Raw genomic sequence first — 27,711 nt, 5'->3', positions numbered from 1 at the left:
TAACCTTGGCCTGTTCGGTGGCTTGTATCCATGCTTCTTTCTTGTGGAAGTTCTGATCCGACTTGAGTCTCCGTTGAGCTCTGGGAGTCTGGTGTGCATTGACTCTCTGACACCGGGTAGCATGGGTCAAAGGGAGCGGGACACTGGGTCGATCAGAGGCAACAATGGAAGCCCTCTGCAAGGGTTTGGACTTCCTCTGCGGTCTCTTTGCGTTGTTGGTTTTTCTAGTACTAGCTAATGTAGATGGACACCCGGTTGACTCCTTCACTGGGGCCCTCTGGAGTTTCCCGCCGGCTTTTGGCACTGTGCTTCGGGCTTCACTGGGCTTGGGCATACTCGTGATAATGTCCAACTCCTCCGCAGTTGAAGAGATCCTTTGGTTTGCTGGCTTCTCCACCTGAGCAACCGTAGAGCTTGAGGACTTCCTGGACACTGAAACTTCATCGCTGAGTAGAACAGTGGGCTTGGCAGTGAACAGGGCCATCATCTCGATCAGCTGTGATACCTGAGTCTTAAGAAGCTTGACCTCTGGGTCGCCATCAGCTGCACTGGTGGCCACCCTGACCCCAACAACAGATTCTGACCTCTGACTTTTTTATTTTCCAGCATGGCCTCCTCTTCCTGCACAATCCGGATCAGATCTGGATACTTCAAGATGCCACCATCTTGCCGGGTTCTCAACAGGAGGGTAATGGGGTGCAAGGGCTGGGCATCCCTCAAGACTTGCCAGGCACGGACCTCATCCACATTCCGGGGGTCTAGACCCTTCTTCAGCAAGATCTGGTGCATAATTTTGTCCAAATGTCTCATGTACGCCGACAGCTTCTCTCCCTCATTTTGGTAAGTGTGCTCCAACTGTTAATTGAGATCATAAACCTTCTCTGTGTGCCCAAACACATCCTGCAGAATGTTCAGGTAGTCCTGGGCAACACAATTTTGTTTGCTGAGCTTCATGTTGCACATGGCTTCTGAGGCAGGCCCTTTTAAACTCTCTGTGATTCTCTGTTTCTTGTGGGTCTCAGGAATGTCCCATTCATCCAAGTCTTGTGTGGCCTGGTCCAGCCACTCTTCAAAGCTGTCCTCCTCTGTAGGCACTGGTTGTCTTCCAGAGGAGGTCCTGAGCTTCCGATACCCAGTTCCAGAGTATGTTTTTAGGGTCTTTCTGACACTTTGACACAAAGTCTTCCAGGGCAGCAAAGAATTCTGGTCCAATCGTGGCCAGAGGTGACAGGTAGGGAATTTCATCCGTAGTGGACTCGGCTTGACTGGAGCTGGTAGGACCCTCATCTGGAACCTTCAGATAGATTATACAAAGCTCTGTCTTGTTGGCCACTTGCACACTGGCACCTTTGAAGCTTTCAGGGGCTCCTTGTCTCCACTCTAACAGCGCATAGGTGTGGGAGGTCCCACGGTCTGTCTTGACAGCAATCACTCACACCTTCCTGTCTGGGGACACCGTCCTCACAGCTTGGTTGATTTGTTCCTCAGCCCAGGGAGTTTGATCACCACGCTCGACTCTGAGTGAGCTCCTTCTTCATGACACCACTGGGTCGCAGCATCAGGGTCTATCTTGGCACTTGGTAGGGGTGCTGTCTTGAGGAGTTGATTGCAGAGTAGCAGAATTATCCTGGATACAAGCCCCCACATGTAGCAATACCCCCGAAGGAGCTGCTTAAGTTTGTACAGTCCGTTACTCTGCCTCTCAACCCCAAAGAACTGCCTCAGCTCCTCTGGCACACCTAGCAAACAGTGCACTTGGAAACACAGTAAAACAGACACAAATGTAGTGAACAGAAAGTTTGTTTACTGGGAGACTTTCCACAATCTAACAAACAGTAATCTGGTAACTCAATAGTCAAGAATGGCAAACTGTGGTCGTTAATAGTGTTAATCAAATCCAAAATGCAGACTTCAAAATAACACAGTTATTTATCACTTATTAATCACTTTAATAATTAACATGACAGTTCCCCTTTAAATGTAGTCACTGGAATCACTAAATTACTGATAATGGAGGAGTAACAGAAAGGGTCCTCACAATGGAGATATCCAGGATCTTCAGCTAGCCTGGCGTTGGTGCACTTGGTGTCCTGTTGAGCAGGATAAACAAAGGGGTACTTGAAAGTATCCTGGTAGGCAAAAATGAGATGTAGGATGCTACCAGTATTCTGGTACAAGAGAGGATGCTGAATGCACAGCTCTGTGTGTCAGCTCACATTACATTGCTCAGTCAGTGAAAAGAGGAAGAAGGAGGGGGGGGTTAAAAAACCCATGCAGACATGACAGCCAGCTCACTCCCCTCTTTCAGACTGGAAAGCCTGTGTACATGCAGTCATCTGTGTTAATGTACATGCAGCCTATCTGTATTAATGTAAGTCTTTGGCTGTAATACCCCGCTACATATAGTATTATCATTGATCAATGCATTAGTGTCTCTGGTGATGTCAGTGGCAGATAGTCAGTCCCCCCCCTTACAGCGTTAGTTACTGTCAGATTGCTCGCTGCGCTATTATAGTCCCATTATAAGTCGCTGATCACCGCCATTAGTAGTATAAAAAATAAATAAATAAATAAATAAAAATTCCAATATACAGTAGATGTAAAATCTTTCACCAATCAATATACACTTTTTATAGCAGAACATAAAAAATATTGTTTTTTTTCCAAACTTTTGTTTTTTTTTCATTTTTAGTGCAAAAAAAAAATTGGTGATCAAATACCATCAAAAGAAAGCTCTATTGGTGTAAAAAAAATTCTATAAATTTAGTTTGGGTACAGCCTTGCATGACTGTGCAATTACCAGTTAAAGTAGTGCAGTGCTAAATAGCAAAAACAAGCAGAAAATGGCTTGGTGATGAAGGGAGTAAAACCTCCTGGAGCTGAAGTGGTTAAACATACTTACATAGTAGGTGAGGTTGAAAAAAGACACAAGTCCATCAAGTCCAGCCTATGTGTGTGATTATATGTCAGTATTACCTTGTATATCCCTGTATGTTGTGGTCGTTCAGGAGGTGCTTATCTAATAGTTTCTTGAAACTATCGATGCTCCCCGCTTGGTCCCAGCACAGAACCCTGGGGGACCCCACTACCCACCCCTGACAATTCTGAGTACTCCCCATTAATCACCACCCTCTGAACTCGCCATTGAAGCCAGTTTTCAATCCATGTACTCACCCTATGGTCCATGCCAACGGACCTTATTTTGTACAGTAAACATTTATGGGGAACTGTGTCAAATGCTTTTTCAAAATCCATATACACCACGTCTATGGGCTTTCCATTATCTAGATGGCAACTCACCTCCTCATAGAAGGTTAATAGATTGATTTGGCAAGAACGATTCTTCATGAATCCATGCTGATTACTAAAATCTTGTATATAGTCCCTTATCATTCCCTCCAAGAGTTTACATACTACTGATGTTAGGCTAACTGGTCTGTAATTCCCAGGGATGAATTTTGGGCCCTTTTTAAATATTGGTACTACATTGGCTTTTCTCCAATCAGCTGGTAGCATTCCAGTCAGTAGACTGTCAGTAAAAAATTAGGAACAATGGTCTGGCAATTACTAGACTGAGTTCCCTAAGTACTCTTGGGTGCAAGCCATCTGGTCCCGGTGATTTATTAATGTTAAGTTTCCCAAGTCTAATTTTAATTCTGTCCTCTGTTAACCATGGAGGTGCTTCCTGTGATGTGTCATGGGGATAAACACTGCATTTTGGTTACTGAAGCCCCTCGTGAAGATTGAGGAGAAGAATACATTCAATACCTTCGCCATCTCCCCATCCTTTGTAACCAGATGTCCTTCCTCATTCTTTATGGGGCCAATGTGGCCTGTCCTTCCTTTTTTACTGTTTACATACTTTAAGAAGTTCTTTTTTTTTGCTCTCCTCCGCTATGTGTCTTTCATGTTCTATCTTAGCCGTCCTTATTGCACCCTTACATTTCTTGTTGCATTCTTTATAAAGTCTGAAAGCTGAGGATGATCCCTCAACCATGTATTTTTTGAAGGCCTTCTCCTTTGCTTTTATATGTATTTTTACATTAGAGTTAAGCCACAGACTTTTGTTCACTCTTTTAAATTTATTACCTAATGGGATGCATTGGCTAATGCCCTTATTTAATATGCTCTTAAAGCAAACCCATCTCTCCTCCGTGTTCTTTGTTCCTAAGATTTTATACCAATATATGCCTTCTAGCAAGTTCATAGTAGGGAAGTTGGCTCTTTTGAAATTCAGTGTCTTTGTATTCCCCTTATGTTTCCTATTTGTGTGATTTATACTGAAGCCAATTGACCTGTGATCGCTGTTACCTAAATTGCCCCGTATAACCACATCCGTGATCAGGTCTGTATTGTTGGTAATCTGCAGATCCAGTAACGCTTTATTTCTAGTTGGTGCGTCTACCATCTGACCCATAAAATTGTCCTGCAAGACATTTGGGAACTGGAGAGCCTTAGATGAATGTGTGGTTCCCTCTGCCCATTCTATGTCTGGATAATTAAAATCCCCCATTATGATAACACTTTCCATCCTTGGTGCTAATCCAATTTATGACAGGAGATCTGTCTCCCCTTCCTCCCTCAGGTTAGGGGGCCTATAGCATACTCCCAGTATTATTTTCCCCCTAGCTTCTTCCTTTTGGAGCTCTACCCATAAGGATTCTACCTCCTCCCTAGCTCCCTTAGTGATGTCATTTCTCACATTCACTTGTACATTATGCTTGATATATAGGCATACCAATCCCCCTTTTTTACCCTCTCTATCCCTGCAATAAAGGGAATACCCTTGAATGGTTGACAGCCAATCTTGAGAGCTGTTAAACCAGTTCTCTGAAATTCCCACAAAATCGAAATCCTCCGGTCCCCTACCACCAGAATCTGTCTTTCCTTTATTTTGCTTCCCCCCCTCTCACTGGAGGAGTTCCCTGGCAGCTAGGAGAGTCCCTCAGCTCCAACAGTGCTGGTCCTTGACTGGTTTACCAATGTCACTCAATGGAGCGTACTTATTGGGATGCTCTGGATCTGCCTCCCTGGCACTTCCCCCTCTACCCTTCCTGACTGTCACCCATCTACTCTTTCCTAGTGCCTGCACCTCTTTGTCTCCACCCACCTCTGTGCTGGCCCCTGCCGGCCCCTGCCGGCACCTGCCATGTACATTCCTGTCTCTCCTTTAGTATGGAGGGACTTCTCAGTGCTGACAGTTGCTTCCCCAGATTCAGAACCTGGGCTTCCAGGGAAACAATGTGCTTACATTTTGCACAGCAGTATTCACCCTCGATCGGATGATCAAGGAAAGAGTCTAAAACTAATATATATATATATATATATATATATATATATATATATATATTTACACACACATATACATACTAGTTTTACTACTGGTATATATATATAGTATATATTTGAAAATGGATCAGGCTTGATCTACTGACTGCATGTCTCATTTCTTGAGTGTCAGGGCTGGGCTCAGCCCTTCCTTCTCTGAGTTGTTTGCTCAGCTGTCAGCTAATTGCCAGCTCCTATCTCTCCACAGCTACTCACCTGTTGATGATATCCTGCTCAGCAGACCTGCCTACTTAAGCCGTCCAGCCCAGAGGATCTCTGCCTTCGCCTTGGTCAACATCACAGAGACTATCTCCTACATTCCTGTTTAAAGACTTGCTTGGCTGACATCCCTTCTGGCTCCAGATCCTGCTTGCTGGTCCATTCCACTGATCCCTGACCTTCTGGCTTGGCTGACTACCCGTTTCGGTTACCGAACTTTGTCTATGTCTTGACTACGTTTGTTCTATTTTACTTTTATTATTTAACAAGTGTGATTTAACTGTACTTCTGTCTCGGTCTGATTTCATGGTTTCTGACAATAGGCAAAGGCCATGAATTCAGAAGATGCAGTCAATCCACTTGTTGGTAATATTTTTTCCAGATTGGATGAGCAGGATCACTGCATGGATCAGTTTGCCATGGCTCACCTGGAATCTCCCACTGTGACTGCTCTGGTATAACCTGTGTTACAGGCCATCCCTGCTGCTGCTCCAGTCTCTGTGCAGGCACCCGCCTCGAATATTACCTCTATAAGAGGTATGTCTGGTTACGCTCCGCTTCCCCAGCGATTTGAAGGTGATCCAGTCCAATGCAGAGGGTTTCTCAACCAGGTTGAGATATACTTTGAGATGCTGCCCCAGGTGTTTCCCATGGACAGAAGCAAAGTGGGTTTTGTTTTCATTTTATATCTTTGCTTTCTGAGAGAGCCTTGGCCTGGGCAAACCCTCTATGGGAGATGCAAAAACCCATGGTCCTGAGTTACCCAGAATTTGTGGCTTCCTTTGAAAGGGGATTTGACGTTCCTGCATGCTCCGCTTCTGCTGCCAAGTGCCTCATGTCCATCAAACAGAGTACAAGAACTGTTGCCGATTACACCATTGAATTCCGTAGCAGAGGTTGCTTGGAACAAGAGGCTCTCGTGGCTGCTTTCTCCCATGGTCTTTCGGATACCATCAAAGATCAGCTAGCAGCCCGAGATATACCCACTGAGTTGGATAAGTTGATCACGTTTGCCATCCTCATAGACTCCAGACTCAGAGAAAGACTTTCTTTCAAGGAGCCTCCTGTACATTTGTCTCCGAACCTTGCAGTCCCACCCTTGCCTCCCTCATCTCCCATTCCTCATGGTACCGAGTCGGTCATTGACAGTGAACCCATGCACTTGGGCTTCACACGTCTCTCTGTGGATGAGAGAACCTTTAGGAGGAGGGAGAGATTGTGCCTTTTGTTGTAGCCAGGCTGGTAACTTTTTGAAGTCTTGTCCTACCCATCCTGGGAACACCCGAACCGTGAGGTCCTGTCACGGACAGACCTTAGGTGGCATTGTTTTGTCCCCAGTTATCCAGAAGAATAAGCTCCTGGTTTCAGTAACCCTTTCTTGGGCCGAGTCGTCTGTCGAGATACAGGCTCTAATCAACTCTGGGGCTGCAGGCCTGTTCATTGATGCTGCCTTTGTATCGAAGCACTCGATTCCACTGCAGCTGCGTGACACTCCACTTGCCATTGAGGCTCTTGATGGGAGACCTTTACAGCCTGCCCATGTGACTCATGAGACTGTTCCGTTGTCCATGGCCGTAGGGGCTCTTCACCATAAGATAATCCGATTCGATTTGTTTCAGTTATGTGTGGTGGTTTATCTCAAAGATTTCCTCATATTTTCCAAGTCCCTGGAGAGCCACTGCACAGATGTCTGTCGTGTGCTTCAGAAACTAAGAGAGAACAATCTCTGTTGTAAATTGGAGAAGTGCGAATTCCATAGTGGACAGGTTAAATTCCTGGGTTATGTAATTTCCACTGCTGGCTTTTCGATGGACGCAGGGAAACTTTCAGCAGTCCTACAGTAGCCCCGACCCATGGGTTTATGTCCTCTGCAGCGTTTTCTGGGCTTTGCCAACTATTATTGGAAGTTTATTCGTAACTACTCGTCTCTGATCAAACCCCTGACTGATATATCCAGAAAGGATGGTAACCCATAGAGTTAGTCTCCGGAGTCCGTTAAGGCCTTTGAGAGTCTCAAGGCTGCCTTTGTTTCTGCTCCTGTGTTGGTACATCCTGATCCTATGTTACCTTTTATCCTTGAGGTTGATGCTTCTGAGACTGGTGTTGGCACCGTTCTGCCTCAACGTCTTACCTCTGAGAGCGCTATGCGTCACTGTGGCTACTTTTCCAAGAAATTGTCACCTGCGGAGTGCAATTACGAGATTGGTGACAGAGAGCTGCTAGCGATCATTTTAGCCCTGAAAGAATGGAGACATCTCCTCGAAGGTACCACTTTGCCAGTCCTCATTCTGATTCTCATTCTTACTGACCATAAGAATCTCACATTCTTGTCTGAGGCTAGACGCCTCTCCCCAAGAAGGGTGCAATGGGTTCTTTTCTTGTCAAGTTTCAATTACATTGTCTCATTCTTACCCAGTACTAAGAATGTAAGGGCTGGCTCTCTGTCATGACAATTTTCCTCCACTTCCAAGATGGAGTCAGTTACGGTTCCTGTGATTCCTTCTGATAGTATTCTGGCTACGGTTCGCACCAGTCTCACTTCTCCTTTGGGTGACAAAATTCTTGCTGCTCAGGTCCATGCTCCTGAAAAACCTTGTGATTGCTGCTTTGTCCCAGAGAGTCTCCATACTGCCATGCTCCAGAACTTACCATTCTCCCAAGGCTGCTGGCCACCCTGGGAAGAATCAACACTTTTGGGCCATTTCCCAACAATTCTGGTGGCCTAGTCTATGTGCTGATGTAACCTGCTTGCTTTCTCCTTGCTTGCTTTCTCCTCTGCGTATCATCCGCAGTCTAATGGGGCCACAGAACGAGCCAATCAGTCATTTGAGCAATTCCTACGTTGCTATATTTCTGACCATCATAACAACTGGTCAGACCTATTAACGTGGGCAGAGTTTTCTCACAATAGTACCTTGAATTGTGCTTCCCGATTGTCCCCATTTATGGCAAACTATGGTTTCACACCTTCCATGTTGCCTGACTCATTTGTTCCGCAGAGTATTCCTGTATTAAAGGAGCATCTCCGTCATCTTCGTTCCACTTGGGCACAAGTCCAGGAGGCTTTGCGATATGATAATTATAGGTACAGACTCCATGCTGACTGCAGACGCCTGCCTGCACCCTCCTACCAGGTTGGGGACAGGGTTTGGCTGTCATCTCGCAACCTCCGACTTTGTGTTCCCTCACTGAAGTTCACACCTCGGTTTATTGGGCCTTTCCATATTCTTTGCAGGATTAACCCAGTTGCTTACGCATTAGACCTTCCTTCTAATATGGGTATCTCAAATGTATTTCATGTCTCCTTATTAAAACCTTTGGTCTGCAACCGCTTTACCACCTCGGTGCCACGTCCTCACCCTGTACAGGTTGAGAACCATGAGGAGTATGAAGTACAGTCCATTGTTGACTCCCGTAGGTTCCATGGGCGCATACAGTACCTGGTGCATTGGAAGGGGTACAGTCTGGAGAAACGCTCTTGGGTCTCATCCTTGGACGTACATGCCCCTGTCCTGCGTGATTTCCACATCTCCTGCATTCCTGTTTAACAACTTGCTTGGCTGTTATCCCTTCTGGCTCCAGATCCTGCTTGCTGTTCCATTACACTGATCCCTGACCTTTTGGCTTAGCTGATTACCCGTTCTGATTATCAAACTTTGGCTATGTTTTGACTACATTTGATCTATTTTACTTTTGTCTCGGTCTGATTTCATGATTTCTGACATTGAGACCTTAAAATGCCAGGACAATACAAATACCCCCCAAATTGCTCCTTTTTGAAAAGTAGACAGTCCAAGGTATTTAGTAAGAAGCATGGTGAGTTTTTTGAAGTTGTAATTTTTTGTCACTAATTTTTTTGGAAACTCAGAAATTAAATACATTTAGCTTTTTTTTTCCACAATTTGGCTATGGCTATGGGGATCCCATATTGCAACCCAACATGTTTCGGAGTAATCCCTTCTTCTGAGCATTTTTTGTTGTGTATATATTAGGGGTACACAGAATTCTATGAGGTAATAATAGAAAATTAGGGGGGCGTGGCTTGGCACGCGACAAAGATGGCCGCTTAGTGCAGGAGCTCCAGCGACATTGCAGCCAGATCCCGTCTTTTTATACCTAAATAGCCCTATCATGAGCAGGAAAAATGACTGCACACCTCGCTCCAGATCGCAGAGACTAGCGACAGCCTGCCAAGGGAGAAATATCACAGATCTCTTCAGGAATCCCTGGAGGCAAGATGGCAACGCCACATGCAGAGGAAGAGTACAGTGAAGACTCCCAGTCGGCACTGGAGGACAATGGTAGGGACATCCCCCACCCTGATCTCCCCCTTACATATGCCAGGATGTCAGGCATCGCTGTAGACATTAAGGCCACCTTCTCTGCTGCCATTACAGACTTTAAATCCAGCATGCTTGAACTCACTGACAGGATGGCTACTGCAGAGGCTGCAGGGAGGCACAGAGACAAAGCGATCCAGAGACTAGAGAAAGTGATGTGCTCACAATGCCAACATTTAATTGTGATTAATAGACACCTCGAGGATTTGGATAACAGGGGGAGGAGGAACAATATCAGAGTCAGGGGGATCCCTGAATCAGTGGAAGCTGATAAAATCACTCCAGCCCTGGAAAGAGTATTCAATAGCCTGCTAGAAAGGCCTGAGGACACTACTATTGAATTTGTCAGAGCCCATAGAGCACTCAAGGTCCGGATAACATGCCTTCTAGAGATATAATATGCTGCCTGCAAAACGTCTTACTAAAAGAGGATATCATGAGGAAGGCACGCAGGAATGACCAAATTATTTTTAATGGCGAGACAATCATACTCTTCCACGACCTCTCAGATCACCCTAAAAAACCATAGGGCTCTACGGCCATTATTAGACAAACTAAGAGAGAAAGATTTGTGCTATACTTGGCGATTCCCGTTTGCCTTGTTGGTTAACCATAATGGAAAACAATACACCCTGCACACGCCGGACGATCTTCACAAATTCTGTCAGGCACTTCAACTAGGTCAAGTGGATTTGCCAGAATGGTACCAGGAGTTCACTCTTCCTTCGCCTACCAAGCCCATCCATGGCAACCCAGGCCGCTGCTGAACAGAAAGTCTCTGTTCGCACATGCACCCGCAGCCGACGGGCACCTGGCAACCAGGACACCAGTAGAAGAGGAGGGACGGAGAAGCCGAGGAAGAGGTCGCATTGGGGAGGCGGTGCCATCCGTCAGTGAACACAGGTGGCCGAGCTGTGACAAAGGGAGGCAAGCTGTGGGATGTCAGCGTATCTCCCCCGCTCGCCCCCTTCTCCTGTCAGCAGAGCGCGGCTCTCATCTTATTTGGCTGCTCAGAGAGAGTGCCACCACCACGCTGTACCTGCACCACCAGAGAGAGAGCCACGCTGTACCCGCACCACCAGAGAGAGCCACGCTGTACCCGCACCACCAGAGAGGGAGCCACGCTTTACCCACACCACCAGAGAGAGCCACCCTATACCCGCACTACCAGAGAGAGAGCCACACTGTACCCACACCACCAGAGAGAGCCACGCTGTACCTGCACTACCAGAGAGAGAGCCATGCTGTACCCGCACCACCAGAGAGAGCCACACTGTACCCACACCACCAAAGAGAGAGCCATGCTGTACCCACACCACCAGAGAGAGAGCCACGCTGTACCCGCACCACCAGAGAGAGCCACGCTGTACCCACACCACCAAAAAGAGAGCCACACTGTACCCACACCAACAAAGAGAGAGCCATGCTGTACCCACCCCACCAGAGAGAGAGCCATGCTGTACCCGCACCACCAGAAAGAGAGCCACGCTGTCCAGCACCACCAGAGAGAGAACGCCATGCTGTCCAGCACCACCAGAGAGAGAGCAGGTCAGTGTCATTGGGCAGAGTGGGCACAATAGGAGACAGGGAGTACTAGCATTGTATGGCCACAATAGGATTTGGACATCGTAATATAAAGGGGACTGCACTGTAATCGTTGCAGTGCCCCTTTACAGTGCAGTCCCCTTTATATCTTTATATGTTTGTGTCCCTGCACAGTACAGGTGGAGGACCGACACCAGCCACCCCCGCAAATGTTTACCTACATCCCCCCTCCAGTCCCTCTGGAAAAGTTGGCTGCTCAGTCTAAAATGCCCGGGCCTATTTTTTGTCCCAGTCCGGGCCTGAGCATCACCCTGGTTCCCCATTCAATTCGCCAGACAAACGCCAGTCCAATAAGATGAAACCCTCCCGCTCTGGCGGCTCACAGACAGGAACCTCGAACAACAGACCTCATGCTTCTAAGAGGCATGAAGTTGCTTAATTGCACAACTTGATGTGCGACAGATCTTCCGAGACTCTGAGTAGCCCTACGCACGGCAATATCGCAACACCTATTAGGCATGCCAACTGACATACCAGGTCGGGAGAAAAACTGATTCTACTGCAACCTAGGAATGTATTGCTGACATCGACGAATCCCTGGGCCCACAACATTCCAGACATTCAGTCGGTGTTCACCCATGACTATAAAAATGCATACAGGAATCATTTCTTGTGGATTCATGTCCTTATGGGCGCATAAGGACATGAATCCCTGGGATTTCTAAACACAGCTGGATGCATAACGCAATACACAGGGACGATGTAAAGGTGTGCTCCCCTTATGCCCAATTGAGTCCTATGACTATACATGTGCTAATGAGGCGGTCAGCTATACTCTCAATAATTTTACTCATCCAGTTTGAGTGCCTGAATATGAGGGTATTAACCTTCTTTTTCATTTGCAGGTTAAAATTACACACTTTAAGTGACTATACAGGCCTGGACACTGTAGAATTTTTAGTTAGCTATTTTATGGTGGTATTCTGTGATGGGGAGGTACACTGCGGGTTGCTGTGTCATAGGGTTGCTAGGTAAAAGGGCTACCTGCTCTAGCCAAGAGTTAATTTGTTTAATTCTTTGGTTTTTTCAATTCTTAATGATTGATGACTCAAACGACATCATTGGTGCAGAAACAACCTTTTCAACTCTTTCTTTTTACATGTTTCTAAAGGCTGTGATTAGCTCAGGTTCTCACGTTTGGTACATACTTTAATACCTATTGCTTGCCTGGCTCCCCCAAGCGAGTCAACGCTCACTGACCCCTACAAGTTCACTCTGTCGGGAAGATTTCTCCCATAGGGAACATTACTTTACTTACCTTGGGATCTGTGAATCCCAAGGAGATAACAGCTCCCCCCATTTATATTTCTCTCTCTTTATCTCTCTTTCTCTTCTTTTTTCTTCTGTACTACTCTTTTGCCTACCTGTCTCCCCTCAACCCGAGATAGCAATAAGATATATTTGGTATTGTTTATCACATTGTACACCTTAACTTAGCTTATTTTGAGCTCTATTTTTAGATATCGGTTCGTCATCGCTCTCTGAGTCCATACCATGGCGTACTCTTCCCTGGGCCATGGTCCCACAGTGATCTCTCACAACACCAAAGGATTGAATATCCCCGAAAAGCACACTGCTCTCCTGAGAAAACTTAAAAAAGGTAGACCACAATTTGTCTTCATACAAGAAACACACTTTAAAACTTAACAAGTCCCCAGACTTACAGACACATTCTTCACACAAATCCAAGGGAGTATCCATTCTTATCAGTAGGGAGGCTTCCTTCGAACTCACAGACAAATTAGTAGACCCAGAGGGCAGGTACCTTTTCTTTAAAGGGAGATGTGGAGGTACCCCAGTTACATTAGCCAATGTATATTTTCCTAATACATCTCAATTGACCTTCTGCAAACACATGATAGAAGAACTTAAAGGCTTTAGTACTGGCTGCCTGATCCTGGGAGGTGACTTCAACCTACCACTGAACCCTCTTACAGATACATCTACAGGCAAAACATACCTCTCATACAAAATCCTCAAAGGAATTAAAACGCCATTAAATTCCCTGCAACTCATAGACACTTGGCGTTTTCTTCACCCGGACGATAGGAATTTTACCTTTTATTCCGCGCTACACAACCGCTACTCCAGGATAGATTACATATTCGTAACACAAAGAGATCTTGACATGATCTCAGGGGCTCACCTAGAGATACAAACCCTGTCTGACCATGCACCAGTCTCCCTGACACTAGACCTGATGGCACCACCCACCAAATCAGACACCTGGAGATTAAACTCATCACTGTTAATCGATCCTATACTCTTACCCCAAATCACCACCCTACTTAAGGACTATTTTGAATTAAACATAACCCCTGGGATGGACTCCATGATAATCTGAGAGGCTCATAAATGCTCCCTCAGGGGGGAACTCATTAAAATGGGCCCTAGACGTAAAAAAGAAAAAGAACAGGAAATCAAACACTTGATAGAGAAAATACACTCACTTGAAACCAAACATAAACAATCCCTATCAGAACACTCTGCTCTAGAATTATTGAATACCAGAAAGGCCCTTCAACAAATATTTGAGGCAAGAACTAAACGTTTCCTTTTTTTTTTTTTTCCACAAAAAAATTTTATTGAGAGAGAATAAAGTAGCAAGTACAAAGCACTGTAAAGGTTTTACAAGAAAACAGTCATGACATTGTTATACAGTAGCAAAACAGAAAGTGTTGTTACAATCTGGATCATAGAGAATGAAAATACAGAGTTGGTAAGCTGAAGTGGATCAAAAGTGAGGTGATGGCAATACAAGGACAGAAACAATTTATGTTTAGTCTGTGATGAGACAGCTTAGTTGCAACAAGTACTGAAAAGATTAGTTATCAGCCTTGTAAGTTGATGTCAGCTTATCTAATCATGGTGTAGGAAGGAGTGTTGTATTCGTGGATAAGAAAGATAAGGTTCAGGTGTCTCTGGTGAGAGGTTCAAGCATACTCGTTCGATTGTTTCGGTAGGAAAGTACCCACAGTAAGGGGGCTGTGGGTAGGTGGGTAGGGTGAGCTAGGGGATGTGGGGATTTTAGGCGGGTAAAGGGGGAAAAAGTATCAAGGAGAGGGGGTAGTGGGAGGGGGAAAAGAAAGGAGAATGAGAGGGGAGTCAAGGGATGGGGGGAGGCTGCTCCTCATCTCAGGCCTCCTAATGGTGATCAGAGAACAGTCAGATAGGCCAACTGCAAGTTAGGGGGAGGGGGGATGTCAGGACGGGAAAAAGGACCTATAGTAGTCTGTAGTTGTGAATTGTGTCCAGCATGCCCATACAGCGGTGAATTTCTGTATACGATCTTGGGAGATATAGATCAATTCTTCCATCTCCTCCATCCTTGCAATCCTAGTCAGCCATTCCCTAATAGTAGGGGAGGCGGTTGAACGCCAGTGAACAGGGATGCACAGTCTGGCCGCATTGACCATGTGCATGGCTAATGATTTATGATAGGTTCTTTTGGTCAGGGTTGTATGATGGAGGAGATACTGGGCCGGGTTGTAGTCTAAAGTGTAGGTGGAATGTACCTCTTTCCAGAATGGTTGGAGCATTGGGCATTCCCACCATATATGAATCATGTTCCCTTCCTCCCTGTTGCACCTCCAGCAAATATTTGGTATGGAAGGCGAGAATCTATGTAGGCGTGCCGGCGTTCTGTACCATTTTGTGACTATTTTGTAGCCATTTTCCTGTATCGCTATATTCAGTGATCCTTTGTGGGCATATGTGAGGATAGACTCCCATTCATCATCTGTAAAGGTTATTTGTCTTTTATAAGTCCTTACCCCAAAAAAGTCATAAAGTTTCTGTTTGTGGGAGTTGGGGGTTGTCTTGGAGGAGAGAATAAATCATGGATATCAGGTGTCTTTGTGATGTAGTCTGGGAGTACAGTGTTTCAAATGTTGTAAGTGGTCTTGTCCATATGTCGGTTGCATTTTTAGATGTGAAAAAATGTCTCAGCTGCCTATAAGACCAAAAGGGAAAGTTCTTTGTACAGGGATATAGACATCAGGTTTTCATACGAACGTAGTCGACCTTCATTGAAGAAGTGACGTGTTTGGACATCAACATATGGCCATTCTTGTAATAAGAATGTATTCGACTTACCTGGAGGGAAGTCTGTGTTTTCTCTAAGTGGGGTCAATGGTCCTGGTTTTGAGGATATGTGGTATGAGTTTATTGCTGTGGTAAAAGCTAGCAGCGAGGGGTAGATAAGTGGATGTGTCTTAACGGAGTGGGGCCAATGTTTCGCTAAAAGCCAAGACAGGATGTGTAATGGTGTATGCGTGAAAAAGAGTTTTCCAGCGTGATCCAGGTCTTTCCTATTTTGTGGGTTTTCTAGTCTACCACTAGTCTAGTTAGGTGGCATGCCAGATAATATTTATGGAGGTCTGGTAAAGCTATTCCCCCCTTCGTTTTGGTACATGTCAACTGTGTGTATTTAATGCGTGGGGAATTATTTTTCCAGATGAACTTTGAGCAGGCTTTTTTATATGACATAAAGAAAGAAGGGGGTAGTTGAATTGGGATAGTCTGCATAAGATAAAGAAGGCGGGGCAGGATTATCATCTTTATCAATGTCGATCGTCCAAACCATGAGACATTGAGAGTGGCCCAATTTTTAAGATCCGTCTGGATTTTAGTCAGGGTATAGAGGAAGTTATGCTCATAGAGGTCTGTTAGACAACTGGGAATTTGAATGCCAAGATAGGTAATAGCATCTCCTTTCCACTGAAATGGGAAAGAGGATTGGCAGTGGGTAATGTCCTGTGGAGAAAGGGAGATGTTCAGGGCATGAGATTTAGAGTAATTGATTTCGTGGTTCGATAACACTAAAGTGTTTGATGTCCTTCAAAAGGTTAGGAAGAGATGTGCGAGGTGCTTGAAATGATAATAGAATATCGTCTGCGAATGTGGCTACTTTGAATTCCCTGTGATTAATAGAGATTCCCTGGATATCAGAGTTAGCCCGTAATTTATTTAAAAGGGGTTCAAGGGTCAGGACAAAGATCAGGGGGGATAATGGGCACCCTTGGCGAGTTCCATTGCTGATGGGGAAGGCGTTCAACAGGAGGCCGTTTGCCCTAACCCTTGCTCATGGGTTAGTGTATAGGGCCGTGATGTGTGCAAACATGCGGGGTAGTAGGCCAATGCCTTTTAGGACCTCCCGCATGTAGTCCCAGGCCACCCTGTCGAACGCCTTCTCAGCGTCGAGAGATAGTGGGAATCCCTTAATGTCAGATGAGGTGAGCCAGTGATGAACATTCAGGGTACGTATGGTATTATCCCTGGCCTCCCTGCCTGGGACAAAGCCTACTTGGTCAAGCAAAATCAGGCCAGGGATGAGGGGTAATAATCTGTTTGCAATAATTTTTGCATACAATTTGATATCAACATTAAGGAGTGAGATGGGTCTATAGTTGGATGCCTGAGATGGGTCTTTGTCTGTTTTCGGTATAACTGCTATGTGGGCTTCTAACATGTTGTCAGTTGGGGTGAGTGGGTTCGATAGGGAGTTAAATGCTAACAGCATTTTGGGCGACAGTGTCTCTAAGAAGGTTTTATAGTAGATTAAAGGTAGACCATCTGGACCTGGGTTTTTGCCAACTTTCATTTGCTTAATAACAAGATTAAGCTCTTCAGTGGTCAGTGGGTTTTCCAAGGCTTCCGCTTGTTGTGAGGTTATCAAATTGGGGCAATATTGGGTTAAGAAATCATGTATTCGGGATGGCCTGTCGGGTGCAGTAGGCCTCCCTGTGGTGTTTTGGGGCAGGTTATAAAGCTTAGAGTAGAATTCTTCGAAGTGTTTGGCTATGTCCTCATTTTTAGAAAGGAGTGTGCCTTGATCAGTGCGGAGATGGTGTATTATAGATGATGTTTTGGCTGCCTGTATTGTGCGAGCAAGTAGTCTCCCACTTTTGTTAGCATGTTCATAGAACACTTTCTGTCTGAGAATGTATCGTCGCCTAGTTCGATTCCCTAGTTCGTCCAGTAAGGAGGATCTAGCGTGTGTGAGGGCCTGTAACGTAGATTGGGAAGTAGAGTGTTTATGGGTTGCTTCAAGTCTGTGGATCGTTGTGATAAGAGACGTAATCTGTTCCTGATGTCTTTTTTTTTCGCTTGTGGCTAAGGCTATCAGTTTCCCCCGAATAACGCACTTGTGAGCTTCCCAAAGTGTGATAGGAGTGATACCCGGGGTTGAGTTCTCCTGGAAGTACAGTTGAATTCGGGAGTCTATTTGTCGTATTATTTCAGGATCTTTTAGGAGGGATGGATTCAACCTCCATGTTTTAGTGATTTTTTGTGAGTCTGGGAATGTAGGAGTTATCGTAATAGGGTGGTGGTCGGACAAGAACATGGGTTCTATTGTGGCTTGTGAGAGAAATGATAGGTCTGTCTGGGATAAAAATATGTAGTCGATTCTTGACTACTTCTGGTGTGGGGGGGAAAAGTAAGTATAGTCTCTGTCCATCGGGTACATGGTACGCCAGGTGTCATGTAGGGTCAGGTCTTGTAATTGGAGTTTGATCTATCGTAATGCGCTGTACGGGAGCGTGGAAGTGCCTGTAGAGGGATCAAGGGTCGGGTTCAGTGGGACATTGAAGTCTCCTCCTAGTATCACTATGCCCTCTTGAAAGGTGGATAATATGTCACAAGTTTTCTGGAAAAAAGGTTACGTGGTGTTCATTTGGGCAATATATATTTGCTATTGTGATGGGTTTAGACGCGTTTGTACCTTTAATAAAGATATATCTACCTTCCTGATCGGTCAATGAGTCAGATATTTGAAAGTCAGCGTTTCTGGAAATGAGTATGGAGACTCCTTTTGTTTTAGAGGACGGGTTTGTGGAATGTAGGGCTTGCTTATATATATGGTTTGTCAATTTGGGAATAGTTTGTGTTCGGAAATGTGTTTCCTGTAGTAATAGGAAGTGGGCTTTGTGTTTTGTTAGCGCTGAGAGAACTTGAGATCTCTTTTCAGGGAGATTTAGGCCTTTCACATTAAGTGACAGGCATTTAAGCGAAAGTTGTCGTTTGGCAGTTGCTTCTTTCTGCATGGTGCGTAGTTGTAAGATTTATGAGTGGGTTTATGTGTATGCAGTTAGTTCCACTCTGATGTCTCTTATATGGCTGAGGAATCAACTAGATGTGTACGTGGGGAGGGGGAGAGAGGAGCAGCACTTCCCTATGAGAGGGGGGTAAAGGCAAAGAAGGTATGGGAGGGGTAGAGGGGGAAAAGGAGAAAGGGGAAAAGTGTGGGGTTGAGTAAGGAGGGGGAGAAAGGAGCAGCACTTCCCTATGAGAGGGGGTAAAGGCAAAGAAGGTATGGGAGGGGTAGAGGGGGAAAAGGAGAAAGGGGAAAAGCGTGGGGCCGAGTAAGGATAGTTTTGACCGTGGGAAAAAAATACACCAGTTAGAGAACTGGGTTATCAATGTACGCTGTTACCGGAGGTGGTCATAGGAGTGCCTATCCACCTAGTGGAGGTTCCGGATTGATAGCTCTAGTCCGTATGGACAGCTGTGTGGGGTTGGTAGACCTGAAAGGGAGTGAGAGCTGTAGCACAGATGAGGACGCAGAGAGATATGCATCTACGACATGGGGTGTGAAGAGGAGTGTAGAAGCTTATGTTTCGAAAGTTATAAGTGCATAATGTGAAGGGTCATGTTTGGGCTCTCATGGTAATGTGTGGTGGTTGAATCGTTGAGCCAAAAAGATCTGTTGAAGAACTGATAACACTGATAACTGAATACAGATAACGAGTAAGCAAACAAAACACCCTTGCAATAGAATAAGGCAATATTTAACTGAGAGGGTAACATGTAACGATACAAATAAATTTAAGTGAGAATCAGTTTTAACTATGTGATGGTGACACAAGTAAGAGCAGTATATCTATTGGAACACTTATTCTTTGGATCATTTTAAAACGACAACTTGCTTTATTTGTTATACGAGTAGTCTAGCTAATGTATGCATCTGGAAGGCCAAAAAGCCATCCGGAACTTGAGAGTAGAGTAAAGTGGTCTCCATAGGTCTAAGCTTGTACGAGCCTAATTAGTTGTTGCTGTAAAAATTAAAACAAGTGATGCATCCAGTGTCTATCTACAATATTAAAATGAAAAAAAATTTGGTGATAGTATCCTTATATAAAATCACAGTGTTCTTCATAAATTAGTGACAGTGATGGGTAAATAAATATAACTTAGTAAAGAAATAATATATATGGGTGGAGTATAAATAACCTTATGTGACTGTGCTCAATGCTGGTTCACTTTAAATGGTATAAAACCTAGACAAAATTAGGGAACAATAATAGGAAGTCCAAAGGTTAGTTTTGGATGGAGGATTATCAAGTTCTGTGTGTATTAAACCAGGTATAGGTAGTTGTTCTCAATATTCCTATTGTGGCTCCTTTAGCAGTCAGGTCTCACAGGACTCTTACCTCAATTCTGGCTATGACATGCAGTACCCGCCGTCACCGCTGGGTGGATCCTTTCGTTTTCTTACATCGTGGTCATACCTCCTCTGATTGATATATTCCAGCTCTGTTTCCTCGATGCTGGCTGTAACATACAGTACCCGCCGTCTCCACTGGGGGGATCCTTTAGTTTCTCTGTGTTCTGATCGTGCCTCCTCTGGATGATGTAATACAGCTCTATTGTATTTCCGATGCTGCACGTTGGAGGCTGCGATTGGATGAGACTTATCAGGTTGTAATTGGACTGCCAAGTCACATGACGGCTGAAGGGGAAGTTAGCGGAGAGAATCTGGAACGGTGAGATGTATGCGATGTGTGACTTGTCACCTGGAATTCAGTGTCCACCGGTCTCCAACGTGCAGCATTAGACAATCCGGTTCCCCAGATGAAGTTGTGTGAAACAACGTAACGCGTAACGCGTAGGGATTGGCCGGATAGAGCCGCGACCGGAAGTGACGTGAGAAGGCGAGGATCAACGCCTAATTTGTTCCCTGTGATTTTAAACTTTGCCTTGTGTAAGAGTATATGCTTTTTAATAAACACGTTTTTTTAAATTACTTAATATACTGCACTATCGGAGGTCCCTTCTTCTTTCTGTCCCCTCCCCATTGAGGTATCGCCCCACACTACATAAGTACAGATCGCAATCATCGGAAAGACAACAGAGCTGTATTACATTATTAAGAGGAGGCACGATCAGAACTCAGAGAAACTAAAGGATCCCCCCAGTGGAGACAGCGGGTACTGTATGTTACAGCCAGCATTGAGGAAACAGAGCTGGAATATATCAATCAGAGGAGGTATGACCACGATGTAAGAAAACTAAAGGATCCACCCAGTGGTGATGGCGGTACTGCATGTCATAGCCAGAATTGAGGTAAAAGTCCTGTGAGACCTGACTGCTAAAGGAGCCACAATAGGAATATTGAGAACAACTACCTATACCTGGTCTAATACACCCAGAACTTGATAATCCTCCATCCAAAACTACCCTTTAAACTTCCTAATGTTGTTCCCTAAATTTGTCTAGGTTTTATACCATTTAAAGTGAACCAGCATTGAGCACAGTCACATAAGGTTATTTATACTCCACCCATATATATTATTTCTTTACTAAGTTATATTTATTTAATCATCACTGTCACTAATTTATGAAGAACATTGTGATTTTATATAAGGATACTATCACCGACATTTTTTTCATTTTAATATTGTAGATAGACACTGGATGCATCACTTGTTTTAATTTGTACAGCAACAACTAATTACTCTCCTGAAATACTTAAACGTATGAATTTGACACTATTTATTTATGATTATTAATATTTGCGCAAAATCACTTTATTCATTTTCATTTCCATTGATTAGTGATTTGTAGCACACTATAGATTTTGCTGCATTTATATTCGTATATATTGATTTATATATCACTTATTGTATTTACTTATCCATAGTAGCACGAAAGCATTTTTTCACTATTCTTGTATGAGTCTAGCTATCACATGTGTATATCTGGTGTCATCGGAACTCGCCTAGCTTACCTGGTAAGCACCAATATCTATCTGAGCGTTGTAAAAGCCTGGATATTGGTATTGCTATGCTGGGAGGATGATCAGGCAAAGTTGAGAGATGCCTCTCTGCCAGCGTGTGGGCAAGTGAGTGCTAGCAGTACCTGGTTAGAAGATGATTAAGCTATGGGATCATGAGTCCAAGAGAAAGATCTCTATCCTCCGGTGTCAAGTAGGACGTTGAAAGTCTCAAGGGTTTCAGATTTAAAGGTTCATATTCTGAAATGTGAAGTATCAGGGAGATGTCCTGTGGAATGTGGGATCTGAATGAGTCCGTCGTTTCAAGAAGAACTGAACAAAAAAGCAAACGAAAACTGGGAGGAAAACCAAAGTTAGTGTCACATGTATACAAACAAGGTGGGACGCTCCAGTACTGTGTTACGCCATCGGGAAGTTTCGATGAGGGGTGTCAGCTGGTCCCGGGCTGTGTGCAGGTAGGTCTTGACACGAGAGGCTATCTCCAGGTGATGTGGGATCCAGTCTACGGTATCTCGAGTGTTGCCTTTGGGATTGGGGGAGGAGTTATTGGAGACCGGCTTCCAAGGTTCCGTGGGGAAATAGAAGGAGTACCACTCAGGGAGGTCTACCAGAGGTATGTCTAGTTGCTCGCAGAAATTGGGCAAGTCCTCCGGGGTTCTGAGCAGTGCTGTGCAGCCTCTGGCAGATGCTGAGAGACAGAATGGAAATTTCCATCTGTACTGGATGTTGCGAGTACGAAGCACTTCCAGGAGGGGGCGTAAAGTTCGTCTATTCTGCAGTGTAATTTGTGACAAGTCCTGGAACAGTTTCACTTCCATCCCATTAAACATTATGCCGCCTTTGTCTCTTGCCTTCCTGAGGATTTCCTCTTTAAGGGGAAAGCTGACAATGCAAAAAATGATGTCCCTGGGTGGTTCAGAGTCTCGAGGAGGGGGCCTTAGTGCACGGTGCAAGCGTTCCATTTCTATAGGGAAATCTGCTGGGCGATCAAGCAGATCGTTAAAGATGGCACACACTGTGTGATCGATCCCCTCCAGGACCCCCCTCACCCGTACGTTATGTCTGCGGCCTCTGTTTTCTAAATCTTCCACTTGCCTATGGAGTTCAAATATATGTGGCAAGTGGAGATCATATGTCTTTTGTACTTGCCTGATGGCTGAGGCTTGTATCCGGGCGTTTTCCTCGACATCATTAATTCGGTGAGTCATCGAGTGAATGTCCGCCTTCAGATAAGAGATCTCCGTCATTATGGTGTGCTTGATGTCTAGGGCCACCTTTTGGAGGTCTCTTTGGAGGTCGAGAAGGTGTGGAGCACTGGCATCGTTGCCGTCCATTAGCGGATCTGCAGTGCTTCTAATCGAGTCCGGGGATGAGGCCTGCGGGGTTTGAGAGGCCTGTGAAGCCTGCAATGCCTCGAGTTGCGCTGATTGGTGGGTCTGGAAAATGTCTGGGATATTGCCGATGAGCTGCGATGTGGGCTCTTTTTGTGTGCGGGGTGTGGAGGTGCTCCTATTAGTCTTTCCCATCGTGGGTTTATGCCTCTGAGACCCCGAAGTCAGCGTTTTTCGTCCTCAGTGTGCGGGGGCTGTCTGATCAAGCAGCCATCTCGGGTCCTGTCCAGGCCACGCCCCCAACATTTCCTTTTAAAAAAAAAAAAAAATACTATGAACATGAAGACAAAACGGGACGATTTCTTGCAAAAGCCTTACGGGCTGCTAACTCTAACCAAAACATCTTAGGCATACGATCAAAAACAGGAAGAATTGAGGTCACCACCAAACAAATTGCCCAACACTTTCAGGAATACTACTCCATTCTATATAACCTTCCTGAGCAAAAGAACATCAGCTACCCTCAGGGGGATAGGCAACAATTTATCCTAAGCTGTTTAAGGGAATCAAACCTACTTACCTTAATATGTACAGATATAGAAGCCCTAGAGAGACCCATAGAGGCCATAGAACTTCTGCAGGTAATCAAGAATCTCAAACCAGGAAAAAGCCCAGGCCCAGATGGCTATACAGCCATTTATTACAAAACTTTCCTGACCATCCTGCTTAAGCCGCTACTAGAAGCTCTTAACTCTATGTCGAAACCCAGAGAAATTCCGCCAGCCTTTCTCTCGGCTCACATTACAGTCCTTCCCAAGCCAAACAAGGACCCAGCTGATTGCGCCAGTTACAGGCCAATATCCCTGCTTAATCCGGATGTAAAACTCATGTCGAAAATTATTGCCAATAGGCTGAGACCCCTGCTCAACATCCTGATAGGTCCTGAGTAGGCTGGATTCATGCCAGGCAGAGAAACAAGGGACAATGTTATTAAAGCATTAAACTTGATACACACAGTCGGGTCGGGCAACTTCGGAGGCCTTCTCCTATCCACGGATGCGGAGAAGGCCTTCGACCGAGTGGCCTGGGATTTCATGCTGGAGACATGCAGGTTTATTGGTTTGGGAAACCATATGATGGCTTGGATTTCCTCTCTGTATAGAAACCCTACCGCACAACTTCGAATTAATGTCTCTCTGTCAGGCACAGTCAAAATAAACAACGGTACGAGACAAGATTGTCCTCTCTCACCCCTCTTATTCATTCTAACACTTGAGCCTTTCATTAGACGAGTTGTAGTGGAGAGATCAATACAAGGGTTTGAAGTGGCAAAAAGGGAATACAAAGTGGTGGCTTATGCGGATGATCTGCTGTTCTTCATAACGAACCCCCGCATCTCACTACCCATCTTACTAAAAGAATTTTCCCTATTCAAACTGGTCTCCAATTTAAAAATCAATTTCACCAAATCCGAAGCGATGAACATTTCTATCCCTAAAGACACCATTACCTCATTAAAATCCATTTGCCTCTTTAAATGGGTGGACTCAGCTAATAAATATCTGGGGGTGTGGCTCACCCCTGTGTTAACCCAGATATATGAACGCAATTTTGTACCCCTACTGAAGGCAATCACCACAGACCTCCAAACCTGGCACCCGAAATATTTTCTTGATTCGGCAGCGATATGTAAGGTGACTATTTTACCAAGAGTCCTCTACCTATTTAGGAATATACCAATCAAGATCCCACAGATCTTTTTCAGAACCCTTCACTCGCTCAGGAAACAGTCTATAAATTGCTCACACATTGGTATGCTACCCCGGTGAAATTACACTCCTGGTTCCCAGAGACATCAGATACATGTTGGCGATGTCATAGGGATAGAGTCTCTTTACTGCATATCTGGTGGCATTGCCCAGTATTGCAGCCCTTTTGATCTGAGGTGAAGAAGCTGATGTTCCTGATCACAGACACAAAATTAAAGCTGGATGCATTGTGCTGTCTTCTCCATGTCACAGAATTTCCCATCAGGAAATATAAATATTCTCTCTCCAAACATCTATTGAATGTAGCTAAAGCTCTCACCCCACCTTTTTGGAAATCCTCGCGGGTACCTTCTGTACAGGAATGGCTGCACAAGATCTCTGAGGTGTGTGAGATGGAGGAGACAATAGCACAGTCAGGAGACAATGTCAAACGCTTCCATAAGACCTGGGCACACTGGTACATATTCAAATATTCACAGGCCTACTCGGTCCTTACAGGTACCCGTTAAAGATAATATTCTTACATATTTGGTTATGCCTACTCAGTTTCTGGCCATATAAGGTTATCCTTTGAACTACCTAAATTGTGAACAATGATTTATTGACCTTGCTTCCGTTTCAACAATACCCCCCCCCCCCCTAATGTCTAATACTTCTCCAAATTTGAGAACTCTTTCTCATTTCCTCCACTCTTCCTATTAACAGAACCAGTTATTGGTCGGATTTCCAAAAGTCCTAAAGTACCAAATGCTCAGATACTCTTGAGGTCTAGTTATATCTAAATAATCTCACTAGATAACAGTAATCTGTAACGCTTTGTTCTTATTGTTCACAAAATCTGATTTTTTTTTTTTTCTGTTACTACGACATGGAGCTGTGACTCCAATGCTGTACTTCTTTATTGGTTTTCAATAAACTTTGATGTATAAAAAAAAGAAAATTAGCATACAGAGGAACAAACCATATACAGTAAGTATAATAAATGTACTGTATATACATATGAAACAAAGTAAAAAAAATGACTCAATACAACAATGTAGGAGGCTAGAAACACTTACAATAGTTTTATTTTCATACTGCTCAGCTTATGCGACTATATATTTTTTAGCATTCTGCTTACAGACTGTTTCTATGAAATTTTTCCCTATAGCCAGTCCATTCCTAGGCAGCTATTTTGGGTTGTATCCCACAGTTCTGGGTAATTTTCACTATAATTCTTGTGTGCATGTGTATATATACTTCTGTATTATGCAATTTTGTATTTATGTTTTATGGACCTACTATATGTCTGTTTTATGATTATACACCAATAAATTGGCATCAGCCTTTTAATTTTACTAACTGTCTCCTAACTGCCTCAAAGTCCCTAAGGGGTTCTTTCATTGCTATTGGATGTTTCAGTAATTGGGATGTTGGCAGTTTCTCTGTTATTCCACCCGGCTCTCTAAAAATAACGCAATTAGCTACTATTCCTCTGTTTGAACCTCCATAGAGTCCCAATCACCTGTAGCCCACCAAGCAGTCACTGGGGCCCCCAACTATTATTTTTGGTAGCTGTCTACACTGATGGAAATATAAGGCACATTATTGGGCACAGCAGGGCACATTACATGGTAGCAGGAGGGCACATTATGGGGCACAGCAGGGCACATACATGGGGCCACAGCAAGGCACATTATATGGGGGGCAGCGGGACATATTATGGGGCACATCAAGGCACATTAGAGGGGGTCACAGCAGGGCACATTAAATGCGTCCAGTGGGGAACATTACAGGGGCGCAGCAGGGCACATTATGTGGGAACATCAATGCACATTATGGGGCACAACAGGGTACATTACATGGGGGGCAGGAGGGCACAGAGGGTCATACACAGGGGGGCAGGAGGGCAAAATACAGTATTAGCTTCCTTTAGAAGCAGTGCAAGGAAGCGACTGTGATGAGTCCTCTTGTGGGATGATGTTCCCTTCCTCCCCTCTTGTCTATCCCATGTGATGTCATGGAGGGGAGGAGGGGTGAGAAACCACACACACACACTTATTGTTTCTATACAAGCACCTGAGATAGACAGGAGGGGAGGAGGGGTGAGGAACAGTATAGACACTTATTGTTTGCCTGCGCCTCTCTGCAGGTGGGGGAAAAAGAGTGTCAGATAAGTGGGAATGTGATCTACTTGTCAGCTGCCTGCACTTAATGGGCAGATTGCAGAGGCACCCCTAGGAACTTCTCGCGTAACCCTAGTGTCCTGCAGAACCCCCGGTTGAGAAACCCTCACAGATTGTATGATATACCGTGTACACATTCTAGTCAATTTTAAACAGGTTTTAGACTCAATGCTTGCTTGTAGGGATGTGGTTTGAGTTTAAGGCAATGCTGGTCTCACCCTGAACTATGTCAGTCAGCATCCCAGGCCCCAACATTTGCATTAGGCTGCCAGTCAACAGTGAATGAGGTGAGGGATTAATTTTTGGTTGCTAGTACACAACTACTATCCTGCTTTCAATGATAGCATTGAAGCATTGAAGCTTTCCTGTCATTAGCATCATTGTACATCATGGGATATTATTTTTGGACATCAAGGGACATTACTCTTTAGAAATTGTGGGGCATTATTATTATTAATTTTATCTTTAATTGCTGTGTTTGTTAACTATTTTCCTTTTTTTGTGAATTAATAACTAGGGGTGCTTGGATTAGGTCCTTGTCCTTGAGCCTGGGTTCACACTAGAGCGATCTCAGAGATCACATGTGATTCACATCTTGCACAGCAGGTGCCAATTTCCCCACACTAGAATCAGACCGCATGGGTGTTCTCACTTATGCGATCTGATTCCTGTGCGAGTTCACAGTTCACACTGCGATCTGTGAACTAAACTGGGGGTGTCATTAACCTTGTTAATGACACTCGCAGCGGTTAGCACAAGGCAGTGTGAACTGCCTGCGGGAGAGGAGCGATGCGGGAACCAGTGCTGGAATCGCGCTGGTTCCTGCATCGCACTGGTGTGAACTCAGGGTTAAAGGGGTCTAGTATGGATTTTGGGTGACTTCAGAGTGTTTTTTTTTTTTTTTGCTTGAGGTTTCACCTTAAAAGTCATACCAGACTC

Source organism: Aquarana catesbeiana, linkage group LG03 (genome assembly GCF_042186555.1).
Source record: "Aquarana catesbeiana isolate 2022-GZ linkage group LG03, ASM4218655v1, whole genome shotgun sequence".
Classification (NCBI taxonomy): domain Eukaryota; kingdom Metazoa; phylum Chordata; class Amphibia; order Anura; family Ranidae; genus Aquarana; species Aquarana catesbeiana.
This window is presented reverse-complemented; position numbering follows the sequence as displayed.